Below are 12243 nucleotides of genomic sequence, written 5' to 3'. Positions count from 1 at the left end.
AGCCTCTCCTTGTCTGCAGAGTATTCCTCCATCTTATCCACATCATCATAACCTGAAGAAGGAGACAAATGCCCTTATTCAATGAAAAAACTGAAAGATAACCACTTTCAGCTCCCTAGCAACACCCTACTCAGAACACCCTACCTTACAGGGCACTGTACTCCCAGGAGACAAGCTTATAGATATGGTTTATTTTAAACTCCTGCCCTCATGGAGGGGCAACAATTTGTTCTCACCAGAATAGACTCTGATTTTTTAATGTGAATTTCATGGTTGTTCCTCTGGCTACAGCCCCTCTTCTTCAGTTACTTAGAGAATTTCCAAAAGTTATCTCATTAGCATGGTAAAAGATCCCTTTATCATTCTCACCATTTAAGAAATACCACAGGTTTTAGGAGCTCTGTGCCAAGAACAAGAAACAAAACCAAATATGTATTTCTTTTTATAAATCACAGTATCACAAGCACTATGTCCATTGTAGCCAAATACACAAGGCAACAGATCAAGGAGTAGAAGAGGTTCAACAAAATTGGCTGGGTCCAACGGTGGTAGCTGTGTCCGGTAGCAGTCAAGTCCAGCAACAGCAGCAATGTCCTGAAATGACGGTGCCACATCCTGGGCTGATGGGCTTCTGCCCATTCTACCACCTGAGTTCTTTCCTGTGAGCTTTCACCATCAGTTCTGTGAGCTGACATCCTTCCATTATCCTTCAAATAACTCGTTTTCAGCCTAAGCTATTCAGCCTTGGTTTCTTTTTCTTAAAACCAAGGACCCAGACTCTCACAGAGGCTTTATATAAACATAATTCAGAAACTTCTTGCAACACCCAAAATATTAATTTTCCAGCTTTAAAAAATTTAACATTGAATCTCCAATAGGCACCTCATTACAAATGAATGAATGTGAAAATGAATGAATTCCAGATTTCAGCCCTCTGGAGTAGGTGACCATGTGTTTAGAATTCCTAGTTATATACAAAGGTCCTTATTTCCCTACTCTGCTTGACCTGTTAGTCTTACCAGACCTAAAACTGATTCAAGAGACCAACAAATAGAACATAGTAGAGGATTTGGAGATTCTGGGACTTTTAGCCTTGGATGTTGGGAAGCAGATGAATGTTCACACTATTCTGGCTCTTAAACCATATATGATTACAAAAAATTCTTAGATGAAAATTGATATTTTAAAATTTGTGAAACAAATTGATGTAATATCTTTCTATCATGTTTGTACCCTCAGAGAGCTGCTAGGATAAAAAACTGAGCCGTAAAACTTCTACATCACCATTTGCACTTATTTAGACTTTTTTCCACCTCCCTGCCACCTCCACTAAAAGCAGAAGATAAAATATAACAAATCTAAGTGTCCATTGACAGAGGAATGGATAAAGAAGATGTACATATATACAATAGAATATTACTCAGCCATTAAAAAGAATGAAATAATGCCATTTGCAGCAACATTGATGAACTTAGAGATTGTCATACTGAGCAAGCAAAGCAGTCAATCCTAAAGGAAATTAACTCTGAATATTCATTGGAAGGACTGATGCTGAAGCTGAAGCTCCAACACTTTGGCCAACCCACGTGAAGAGCCAACTCATTGGAAAAGATCCTGATGCTGGGAAAGATTTGAGAGCAGGAGGAGAAGGGGGCCACAGAGGATGAGATGGTTGGATGGCATCACTGACTCAACAGACAAGAGTTTGAGCAAACTCTTGGGAGATAGTGAAGGACACAGAAGCCTGGTGTGCTGCAGTCTATGGGGTCACAATGAGTTAGACATGACTTAGTGACTGAACAACAACAACAACATACTGAGTGAAGTAAGTCAGACAGAGAAGGAGAAATATCATAGGACCTCCCTTATATGCACAATGTAAAATGAAATGATACAATTGAACTTATTAAAAAACAGAAACAGACTCACAAACTTAGAGAACGATGATTGCCACGGGGTAAGGATGGTGGTAAGGGTTATGGAGTTTGGGATCAACATGTACACACTGCTATATTTAAAGTGGATAACCAACAAGGTCCTACTATATAGCACAGGGAACTCTGGTCAATGTTATGTGGCAGCCTAGATGAAAGGGGAGTTTGGGAAAGAATGGATACATATATATGTATGGCTGAGTCCCTTTGTTGTGTACCTGAAACTATCACAACATTGTTAACCAGCTATAATTGTTGCTCAGTCATGTCCAACTCTTTATGACCCCATGGACTATGACCCGCCAGGCTCTTCTGTCCATGGAATTCTCCAGGCAAGAATACTAGAGTGGGTAGCTGTTCCCTTCTCCAGGGAGATCTTCCTGACCCTGGGATCAAACCCAGGTCTCCTGCATTGCAAGCAGATTCTTTACTATCTGAGCCACCAGGGAAGCCCCTCTGTAAAATAAAAAGCTAAAAGAAAAAAAAAAATCTAATGAAGAACACAGAGTCCCAACCATCATTATCTATCACTATGCCACCTTTGCAGGATAAATGGCTTTGATGCTCATTAACACTCTCTGAACAAAAGCAAAAGGGAATTTAACAACAGACATTCTCTGCTCCTAGCCCCAAGGCTGCAGTTCATGGGGTCACGAAGAGTCAGACACAACTGAGCGACTTCACTTTCACTTTTCACTTTCATGCATTGGAGAAGGAAATGGCAACCCACTCCAGTGTTCTTGCCTGGAGAATCCCAGGGACGGGGGAGCCTGGTGGGCTGCTGTCTATGGGGTCACACAGAGTCGGACACGACTGAAGAGACTTAGCAGCAGCAGCAGCCCCAAAATATTCATGAAAATGGCCTTATCTGGCATCCACAGTATACCTACTGCAATATCTGAAATTCATGGCAGTGTTTGAAAAGCAGATTTTATTATTTTTCAGGTATGATGAGGCCAACAGATCAGGAGATGACCTCCACTGGGGGAAAAAAAAGTTTGTCATTCACAATTCCCAACAGGAAGAAGTGATGCACCATGCAGAGCCATGCAGAGGAGCCCCAGGGTCCATCAGGGAGCAGAAGGAACAAAGGGAAAGGGTGATGAGAGCTTTTTTGTGTCTTCCACTAGAAAAACAAAGCAGGACAGGGTAAGTAGACTTGTGCATGTTAAGTTGCTTCAGTCGTGTCCGACTCTGTGTGGCCCTATGGACTGCAGCCTGCCGGACTCCTCTGTCCATGGGATACTCCAGGCAAGAATACTGGAGTGGGTTACCATGCCCTCTCCTCCGAGGGATCTTCCCAACCAGGGGACTGAACCCATGTCTCTTACATCTCCAACACTGGCAGGCAGATTCTTTACCACTAGCACCACCCAGGAAGCCAAAGTAGGCTTAGGATTGCCTCGTTCAAACAATTTCAGTGGGTTCTGGGGTATTGGGGCTCTCTCTAGTTATCCAGTGTCTGATCACAGATAAACAAGAAAGAGATGTATTACCTCCTAGAGTGTAAGAGCCAGATAGAAGAGATGGTTTAGAGTATGGGCTCTGGATTGGTGAGTTTGCACTTGAAAGGCCTGTTTCTGGGCAAGTCCTTTGCCATTGCTAAGACCTGCCAGCCCTGAGAGGGGCAGTCCCTCCCCAGGCAATGTAACAAATAGATGCCAGAGCACCAAAAATACAAAAAGTAAGGAAGGAAATATTGTTAATATATGCAACAATACTTCAAGTTCTTGCTGAGCCTTCTGAATCATCTAACTGGAGGCCAATCTTATTTATCATCATTTTGGTAATAAGTCCTATGAATTTTAGGATTCCTTGACTTGCAAATGACAACAACAATCCGGCTCAAGCAGGAAAAGGGGTATGTTGGCTCATATACCTCAAAGTCCAGTGAGAATTAGAGTATAGACAAAGATATTATCTCCCAAAAGCCCAGGAAAGAGGCTAGGGGAAGAGGGCATCTCTAAGGATGCGATGAACAAAAGTTTAAATGGCTGGTTTTAAACCTGGGACCTTGAGAGCTCAGATTTATAATTATATCAATGGGGAGAAAAATGAACTTAGCAAATAAAATATTAAGGCAGTTTTCTTTGGGGAGCCCATAAAATTTATAGGAATATTTTACATTCTGGGACTGCCTGTCTCATTACAGTGACCAATAAGTCTTCAAACACCACCAGTTTAAAAGGGTCTGTTGTAAATGAGAAGGAAATCCAAAAGAGAGGGGATATATATCACTGATTCACCTTGCTGTACAGTAGGAACTAACATAACATTGCAAAGCCACCATACTCCAAGAAAAATAATAAAATAAAATAAATAAAAATTAAAGGCACTATGGTTAGCAAGTCCACAATTCACTCCCACAATGAATCTGCCTTTTCACTGGATTTGCACTGCATGAAAAGTAATCTTCCCTCAGAGAATCACATTGTTTCCAATTCAGAAAAAGCCAAGGAAAAGGGCAACACATTTCACAAGCCACAGGAGGAGGAAAAAAAGGGCAACACATTTTCACACAAACATATGGTTTCTATAACAGTTCTTTTTTAAATTGACTTTGACCTAGCTCTGATAGAGACGGCCTGATTGAGGCCCAGAGGCCCAGAGAACCCAACTCTGCCCCAAGGCTAGGGGTGGAGGGAGGGGGTGCCTGGGCTTGATTTGTGGCCTGAACGCACTATCCCCCCGATGCTGGGTGAGGTGATTTTTCACACTTCTGCTTTGCAGCTTGCTTCTCCCAAGCTGCTCTCCCCACATACCAACCAGCTTCATAGATTTGCAGACTGGGCAGTGATTTGGAATCCACAAATAATGAGCATCTCAGGAAAAATTACCTCCCTAAATATAGAAGCCAGAATCTCATGCCTACAAAACAGAGCTGTCCCCAGAGGATCTTCCTCTGAAACAACATGGCAGCCATTGGACTCTCCACAGCCACCAGGCTACATATCTGAACCTAAATGCAAATCTGACTAAAACTAATTCAGAAGGTTCAGTCTACTTATGGAATGCCTTTCTGTCTGTCTCCCTACACCTACCAAGCCTGAGGTGGAGACATAGGTTTTGGGAAGAAAGTGCCCACACGCTTGAGGGAAAATGGGTCCAACCCCCATAAGCCCCAAGCAGGCTTATCCCAGCTCCCCCTTCAGAGGTTCTTCCTCACTGCAACATGAAGCCACCAGATCCGTGTATCCATGGCCTCCAGGAGCCTTTAAAGGAGCCAGAGCACACTTTAAAATAGCAAAAGATTTGCTTGGCAGGGTTGACTCTACTCAGAAACCTTCTCATATTTCCCACCCTCTTTGTGCACAGCACCCACTCCACCATCTTCCAGTTCCTGAACACCGAGTCTTGAGGCTTACTTACCTCTACCCACTGTCTGAAGGGCTTTCTCCTTCAGATTTGGATGTGGCAGCCTCCTTCTCACCAAGCAGATCATACATCTTTCCAGAGTGGTCACCCCTCCAAATCCTTCTAGCCCATCATCCTGTTTAAGCTCCTTCACGGCATAGATCCTTATCCCAAAGTATACATTGGGTGATTTGCTAACCTATGTCTTCACAAACATATCAATTTCCCCCTCTTGAATGAGTTCCATAAATGGAGAACCTTACAGATTTTGTTTACCATTGTGCCTCAGTAACTGGAAGGAGCCAGGTGTTTGACAAACATTTGCTGAGTAAATGAATGAACCCAAGGTGATTTCTAACTTGTGGACACTGTTTCACTTGCTCTTGAAAAATTGGAAGATTTGGCAATACTGTGCCTACATTATGTAAGCTTACATTATGGCATGAACCAGGCATTGTAACAAGTGAGCACCCTGGGTGTGGACCATGGAAAGAACTAAATAGAGATGAGACTCAAAGCAATAAATAGAATAGTGTCAGGTTTTCTCAGCAAAAGCTTTGGTTGAATAAAAGCTGGGATAGAAATTGCCTCTCTAAGCCAGAAGAATTCTTCAATGATGTTTCCTCTGATCCTTGCCTTGAATACCATTTTGCCATCACCCAAGGAGCCAACGTGGACGGAAGTGGAAATAAAGAAGGCTGAATGCAGGTGAGTCTTCCTGGACAACATGCTTGGAGTGAGGCATCTCATGACTTTTTCCACATATGTTCTCCACATGACATGCCTGGAATCTAAGGCCACAATTGCGTGCAACTGAGACAAAGTCTCAATACATATGATACCACATGACTTAGCCACCATCATGTGGCTTTAAAGCATCAAACAAACCCTTCTGGGAGTTTTCTTGTGTCACTTCTTGTAGCTTACAAGTTCACGTCTGGCTGCGGTTTGGGGGCATCGCCGTGCATCCGCCTGACCTCCCTCATAGCCTAAGCAGAGCCAGGGTGCTGTGCCAGCCTCTTCTGTGCCTGGGGAAGTGAGGACTCATGCTGCTGAGCCTCAATCTACTCACCTGTGCCTCCAAATTAAGATCCTTCTCACAGGCAGTGGCCCATCTGTTGGTTTGGACAGAAATCCCTGTTTTTGCAAACCTAGTTGAATCTCTTGGCTTCTTCCCAACTCAGGAAGTGTGTTCTTCTTCCCCTTTGTGCCCTCGTTCTGTCTCCGAACTCTGTATCTTCTCTTTAGCAGTAAACTCCAAAATATCTCCTTATTCTTCCCTCCTATGAGCCCCCTGTCCTTCCCTCCACTCCACCTCTGCCTAACATCACAGTTGCAGAAATATCCCACTTGTTGTTAGAAGGATACATGCTCTTTGCCGACTCTGCACATTAAATAGCCAGACCCATGATGTTTATGGAGATCCTCCCCTTCTTCCATCATATTCATTTGTGGGAGAGGGGAGGCTGAAAAGTAAGGTTGAAGAACTCTCAGTGGTTTTCAATTCAATTCAATCCATATTGGTCCTCTCCCCTCAATCATGAGGGACCAAGAGTGGTCCATGATCAGTCATTAGCAATCTTGTGGTCCAGTGAGTCCCCTGTTTCCCACAGGATCCCCTCATCATAATTAACTTTGTCCTCTGGCTGACTTCCACTGCACCCGATCTCGGTCACACTCACAAGAACCAGAGCCAATGAACTGGATTTCAGCCCAGGGATTTTGCCATCTCCATGCACCTGGGCTCTGACTGGGGCTCATTGGTTATTGCCCTGAAAGAGTTTTGCTTTCATTCACAACTTTCCAGAAAACTGTTTGGAGAATTAAAGTTGATTCAGTGTCTTCTCCAGGGTTTTCCCCTGGTCATTTCCTCTGGACAACAGAGAGGAAATATACCATGGTATCTGAGAAAACAAAGTCCAGTGACTGACTGGCCAGGGGGCTCAGCACCCAAGGATAGGCAGGAGTCCCTGCTGAAAACAAGCAACTCAGATTGGGTCTTGAACCCATGGTCTTTTAACTGAGATCTCATCTGGTCTTGGGACTTAATGAATCTCAGGCTCTTGACATGTCATCACAGAAAGAATTCATTGAGAGACAAAGTGATAGGTATGAGGCGGGTTTATTTAGAAAGAAACACTCCACAGACAAAGTGTGGGCCAACTCAGAAGGCAAGAGCACCACCAGGGTATGGGGTTGTCAGCTTTTATAGGGATGGTTAATTTCATAGGTTAATGAGTGGGAAGAGTATTCCAGTTATTTTGGGGAAGGAGTGGGGGTTTCCAGGAATTGGGATACCACCCACTTTTTGACCTTTACAGTCAGCCTTGGAACGGTCATCAAGCATGTGGGTGTGTCATTTAGCTCTCTGATGTGTTACAATGAGAGTACACTGAGGCTCAAGGTCTAGTGGAAGGTTTCCCTAGTGGTTCAGTGGTAAAGAATCCGCCTGCCAGTGCAGGAGACATGGGTTCCATCCCTGATCTGGAAAGATCCCACATGCCACAGAGTGGACCTAGAGTAACTAGGTCCATGCACCACACAACTACCAAGCCTGTGCTCTAGAGCCTGGGAGCTGCAACTACTGAGCCTATATGCCCTAGAGTCTGTGCTCCGCAACAAGAGAAGCCACTGCAATGAGAAGCCTACACAGCGCAACTAGAGAGTAGCCCGTGCAGCAACGAAGACCCAGGACAGCCAGAAATAATAACTTTTTTTTTTTTAAGTCTAGCGGAAGTCAACTCAACTGCCATCTTAGACCTACTTGGTTCTAATCAGTTTGTGTCATGCCCTTGGGCTATGTCATTCTTTTAGAAGTTATGTCCTGCCCCTTTCCCCTCTGTTCCATTTCCACCTCCCCAAAGCAATTGAGAGACAGTACCCAATAATGAGAAGGGCAGCTTGTTCTGACCTGGCGTGGCTACTGAAGAACTGTACAGATGTACCAGGGCAACAGATCAAACTGGGGACACTTTCTGCCCAGCACGCCCCTTCCCTCAGTTCCATTCTCTTTCTCCCAACAGTGTGATGCCCCTACTCCTTGCTTTCCTGAGTGCTTCCTTCCTTCTTGTGATGGTCACTTTTCAGAAATGAAAAGGCTCTTTAATGCTATCGACTCCATTCTCCTCTCTGCAGACACACAGATACACACACAGAGCATGGATTTCAGACACACATATGCACACGTGCATGCCCACATACAGAGAGCAAAAGTTTGCTGCTCTGGAAATGTTGCCTCTTTTACAAAAATTTATTCTTTGAAACACGAGCAATCTCCCTCCAGGTCTATCCCTGGAGGGGGTTAGGGAGAGGGGTAGAGAAAGGCCTGCATATTCAGGCAGCACCTCCCCACCCACCCCACCCCACCCCTGCCCATCAGGTTCCAGGCAGCTGGTGGGAGCAGGGTGGTCAGGAAAGGGGGAGGAGCAAACATAAATTGCAAAGATTGGCAGACTGGAAATGCCACTTGTCCTTCAAGAGAGCTATGGCATTAGAGCCACTGCAGAGATCTGGATGCTTCAGGGCTTTATCACAATATCTGGTTCATCTGCAGGTAGATAAACACCCAAGTAGAAAAGCTCTCATTTCTAGAAGCAGAAGCTGCAGAGCAGAGTTTCAAGGTAGAAACAACAGCTCAGTAAGTTACCTGGGGAGTTGGGTTCTCTGGTGGCTCAGATGGTAAAGAAACTGCTTGCATGGCAGGAGACCCTGGTTTGATCCCTGGGTCGGGAAGATCCCCTGGGAAAAAATGGGAACCCATGACAATATTCTTGCCTGGAAAATCCCATGGACAGAGAAGCCTGATGGGCTACAATCCATGGGGTCACAAAGAGTCACACACGACTTAGCAACTAAACAACAAGGAAAGCTCTCATTTCCAGAAGCAAAAGCTGTAGAGCAGAGAGTCTCAAGGTGGGGACTCAGTAAGTTACCTGGGGAGTTAATACAAGTCACACATGCCTGCCTCTGAGATTCTGAGAGGCAAGTCATATCTCCAAGTTCAATTTGCCTAATTTTAAAATCTCCCAGGGATCCCATTAAGTCATCAATGTAAAGCCTTCCTGATTCTGATTTTAACTTCCCAATCTGGGCTGCAACACACATATACAGGAAGGATGGGAGCTGGCTCTGAAATGTGCTATACAAGGTTGACTAGAAGCCCAGAGGCCTGGCTGAGGAATCTAGATGGAGGAGAAGCCTGAAGACCTCCAAAGACATCTGGGAAGGAGTCAGAAAAATATTTTAGCATGTCCTAAGAGCTAAAAATCTACTCATAATGGCAGCCTCTAAAGTTTTCAAAAGCAAATGCAACTTTGGATAGCATCTCTAAGAGTTATGATCAAGAAGGCAGTGCAGCTCTGCTGCCCTCCACCTGTCAGGCCAGTGGAAGGAGATTGAATTTAGTTCTGAGTACCACTCTGTAAGAGGGAAGGTGATAAACCAGAATTCATCCAGAAGACAGCTGTGAGCACACTGCAGGGACCAGAGGGTCGTCACATGAGCAAGAAGAAAGGGCTTCATCAATAAGGGAAACAGAAGGCTAAGGAGAGCAGCACAACAGCTTGCAGGGCTCTGAAGGTCTGTGCTGGGAGGGAAAGAGGCTGCTCTGTGTAGTGACAAGGGGGATATGTAAGAGGAAAGAAACGGAGGCACTGCAAGAAGCATTTCACAAATATCACCATTCTGTCCTTACCACAACTCTATGAGGGAAGCATTTTCATACCCATTTTCCAGTCAGGCAAACTGAGGCTAAAAATAATTTATCCAAGATGGCCAATTCCCAATGGATGAGAATTAGATCCCAGTCTACATCTATGTGATTCCCAGCCCTGTCCTTTCCATTATTCCAAGAGAGAAAATTTGCCCTAGGAACAAAAATCAGAGGAAAGAAGACAGTGATTCAATATAAGAAAGAATTGTCCTGGGTGCTATCAATACCTCACCCCAGTCCATACCCCAGGGTCTTTACTGGTTGCAGATCCATCTCCCCAGGAGCTGAAGAGTGTCAACTAGTAAACACTATCTACTCCCTTCTCAGAATTGTCCTCAAGCAAACAAAAGGCTGGGCTTCCCAGGTGGCTCAGTGGTAAAGAATCCATCTGCCAATGTAAGAGATGCAGGAGATGCGAGTTTGATCCCTGAGTGGGGAAGATTCTCTGGAGAAGGAAAATGGAAACCCACTCTAGTATTCTTACCAGGAAAGTCCCGTGGACAGAGGAGACTGATGGGCTACAATCCATGGGGTCACAAAGAGTCGGACATGACCGAGCAACTGAGCACATACACACACAAATAATAGACTAGCCCCTTGTCCCACCCCAAACTCCCCCATTCTGCCCACCTCAGCAGATAACTGACTGGCTAACACAGAGGTACAAAAGGCTGGACCCCTGGGATCCCAGCAGGATCAACTCTGTGGTGTACTCATGCTCCAGAGAACCCTGTGAGACCAGATTGCAGCTGATCCAACAGAGATCTCATCATTACCTGCGTTACCCACTGCTCAACCCACTCTCCTGAGCATACTCCCCCCTTGCAGAAGAAGCCCCATTTCTGGCTGTGCTTCTAGAGAAACACCAAGGTGCCTAACACCCCTGGCTTCTTAGAGTCCACAATTCAAGTTGTCCAAGAGGTGTAATTTTGCAAAGAAGATTGGAAAGAAGGGATGGGAAATAGACCATATAGAGAGAAGGATGCGAAAGGAAAACTCAAGGTCCAGCGCTGTTCTTGCCTTGCTAAGATACAACCTCAAACACTCGCTGGAGAGAGGTGTGGGTGCAGGAGCCCCAGTCCAAGGCTTCACACTCATGCCTTTTTTTATATTTCTTGTTACAGCACAACTTTATTCCCTGGTAGAGTTTCTGCTTAACATTCAAAAAAGTTCCAACCCAGGGGTCAAAAAGAAGAAAATAAAGAGGAGGAATACAATTAAGCAAAATCATTCCTTGTAAATACAGATACTTAAAAGAAATACTTCCTCTTCCCCAGTCTTCCTCCCACTCATGGATCAAAAGAATCTGCTATGAAGCCAAACCCCATGCATGTGGTTGTCTGCAGTCTGAATGTGGAATGGAGTGGTGGTGAATTTGAAAGTGTGCCTCTTCCATCCCCTTTCAGTGAAGGATTTCCTAACCCAGTTCCTGGAAGTGCCTTCAGCAGACAGCCTTCAATGTCAGCCTCCAGGGACTGCCTTTACTGCAGTGAGCCACCACCATGCCCAGGGTCATACTCTTGTCCACATGGTCCACATCCAGTGACTGATCTATGCAGGAATACAAAAGCCTGGCCATTTCAGTCAACTTACAACAGCTCCTGTGGTCCCACCCCACCTGTTCATGCCCAGGTAGAATTCCCTTTCCCTGAATAATTTGCTTCTAACAAATAAAATATGGCAAAGTGATGGAATGTTACTTCTGTGACCAACTTACAAAGACCATGACTGCCATATTGCTAGCTCTCTCTCTCTCTGTCTCTTGCTGGAACCCTCTGTTTCCCTTTAGCATGCTCACTCTGTTGTGAGATGCTCTGTGGAGAGGCCCATTTAGCAAAGAACAGGGCAGAACTTTTACCAATAGCTTGTCATGAACAAATAACCCAGGAGAAACTGAACCCAGCCAGCAACTAAAGGAGTGGGTTTGGAAGCAAATCCTCCCCAGCCAAGCCTTCAGATGAGACCACAGTCCAAGCTGACACCTTAAGTGTAGCCTTGTGAGAGTTCCTGAAGCAGAGAAGCCAGCTAGTCATGCCCAGATTCCTGATCCATAGGTGTTATGAGATAAGTTTGGAGGTTAATGTTACTGAACAATAAATAGCTAGAACAACCCTGCGGAGATATTCTAGCTCCAAAGTTCCCCACAGGGTCAGCTGAGGCTACTTTTGGACCCTCATTAGAGTAAAAAATCTCCCTCTGACTCTCTAAAATTCTCCCTTTCCCCTCCCTCCCTTCCATCAATAT

The 12243-nt window shown here is 44.9% G+C and overlaps 1 long non-coding RNA gene across 1 annotated transcript; it reads left to right on the top strand.

The window, feature by feature from the left end:
* The first annotated feature begins 1813 nt into the window (after nucleotides 1-1813).
* On the top strand, nucleotides 1814-11220 carry LOC145505091 (uncharacterized). Its single transcript, XR_014052833.1, has 3 exons — nucleotides 1814-1957; nucleotides 2880-3083; nucleotides 11124-11220. It is a non-coding gene; the product is annotated as an uncharacterized LOC145505091 (long non-coding RNA).
* The last annotated feature ends 1023 nt before the right edge of the window (nucleotides 11221-12243 follow it).

This window comes from Giraffa tippelskirchi, chromosome 5, assembly GCF_054371585.1.
Source record: "Giraffa tippelskirchi isolate mGirTip1 chromosome 5, T2T-mGirTip1v1.2.pri, whole genome shotgun sequence".
Lineage (NCBI taxonomy): Eukaryota > Metazoa > Chordata > Mammalia > Artiodactyla > Giraffidae > Giraffa > Giraffa tippelskirchi.
The sequence above is the reverse complement of the archived record's forward strand: the minus strand, read 5'-3'. Positions and strand labels throughout refer to the sequence as shown.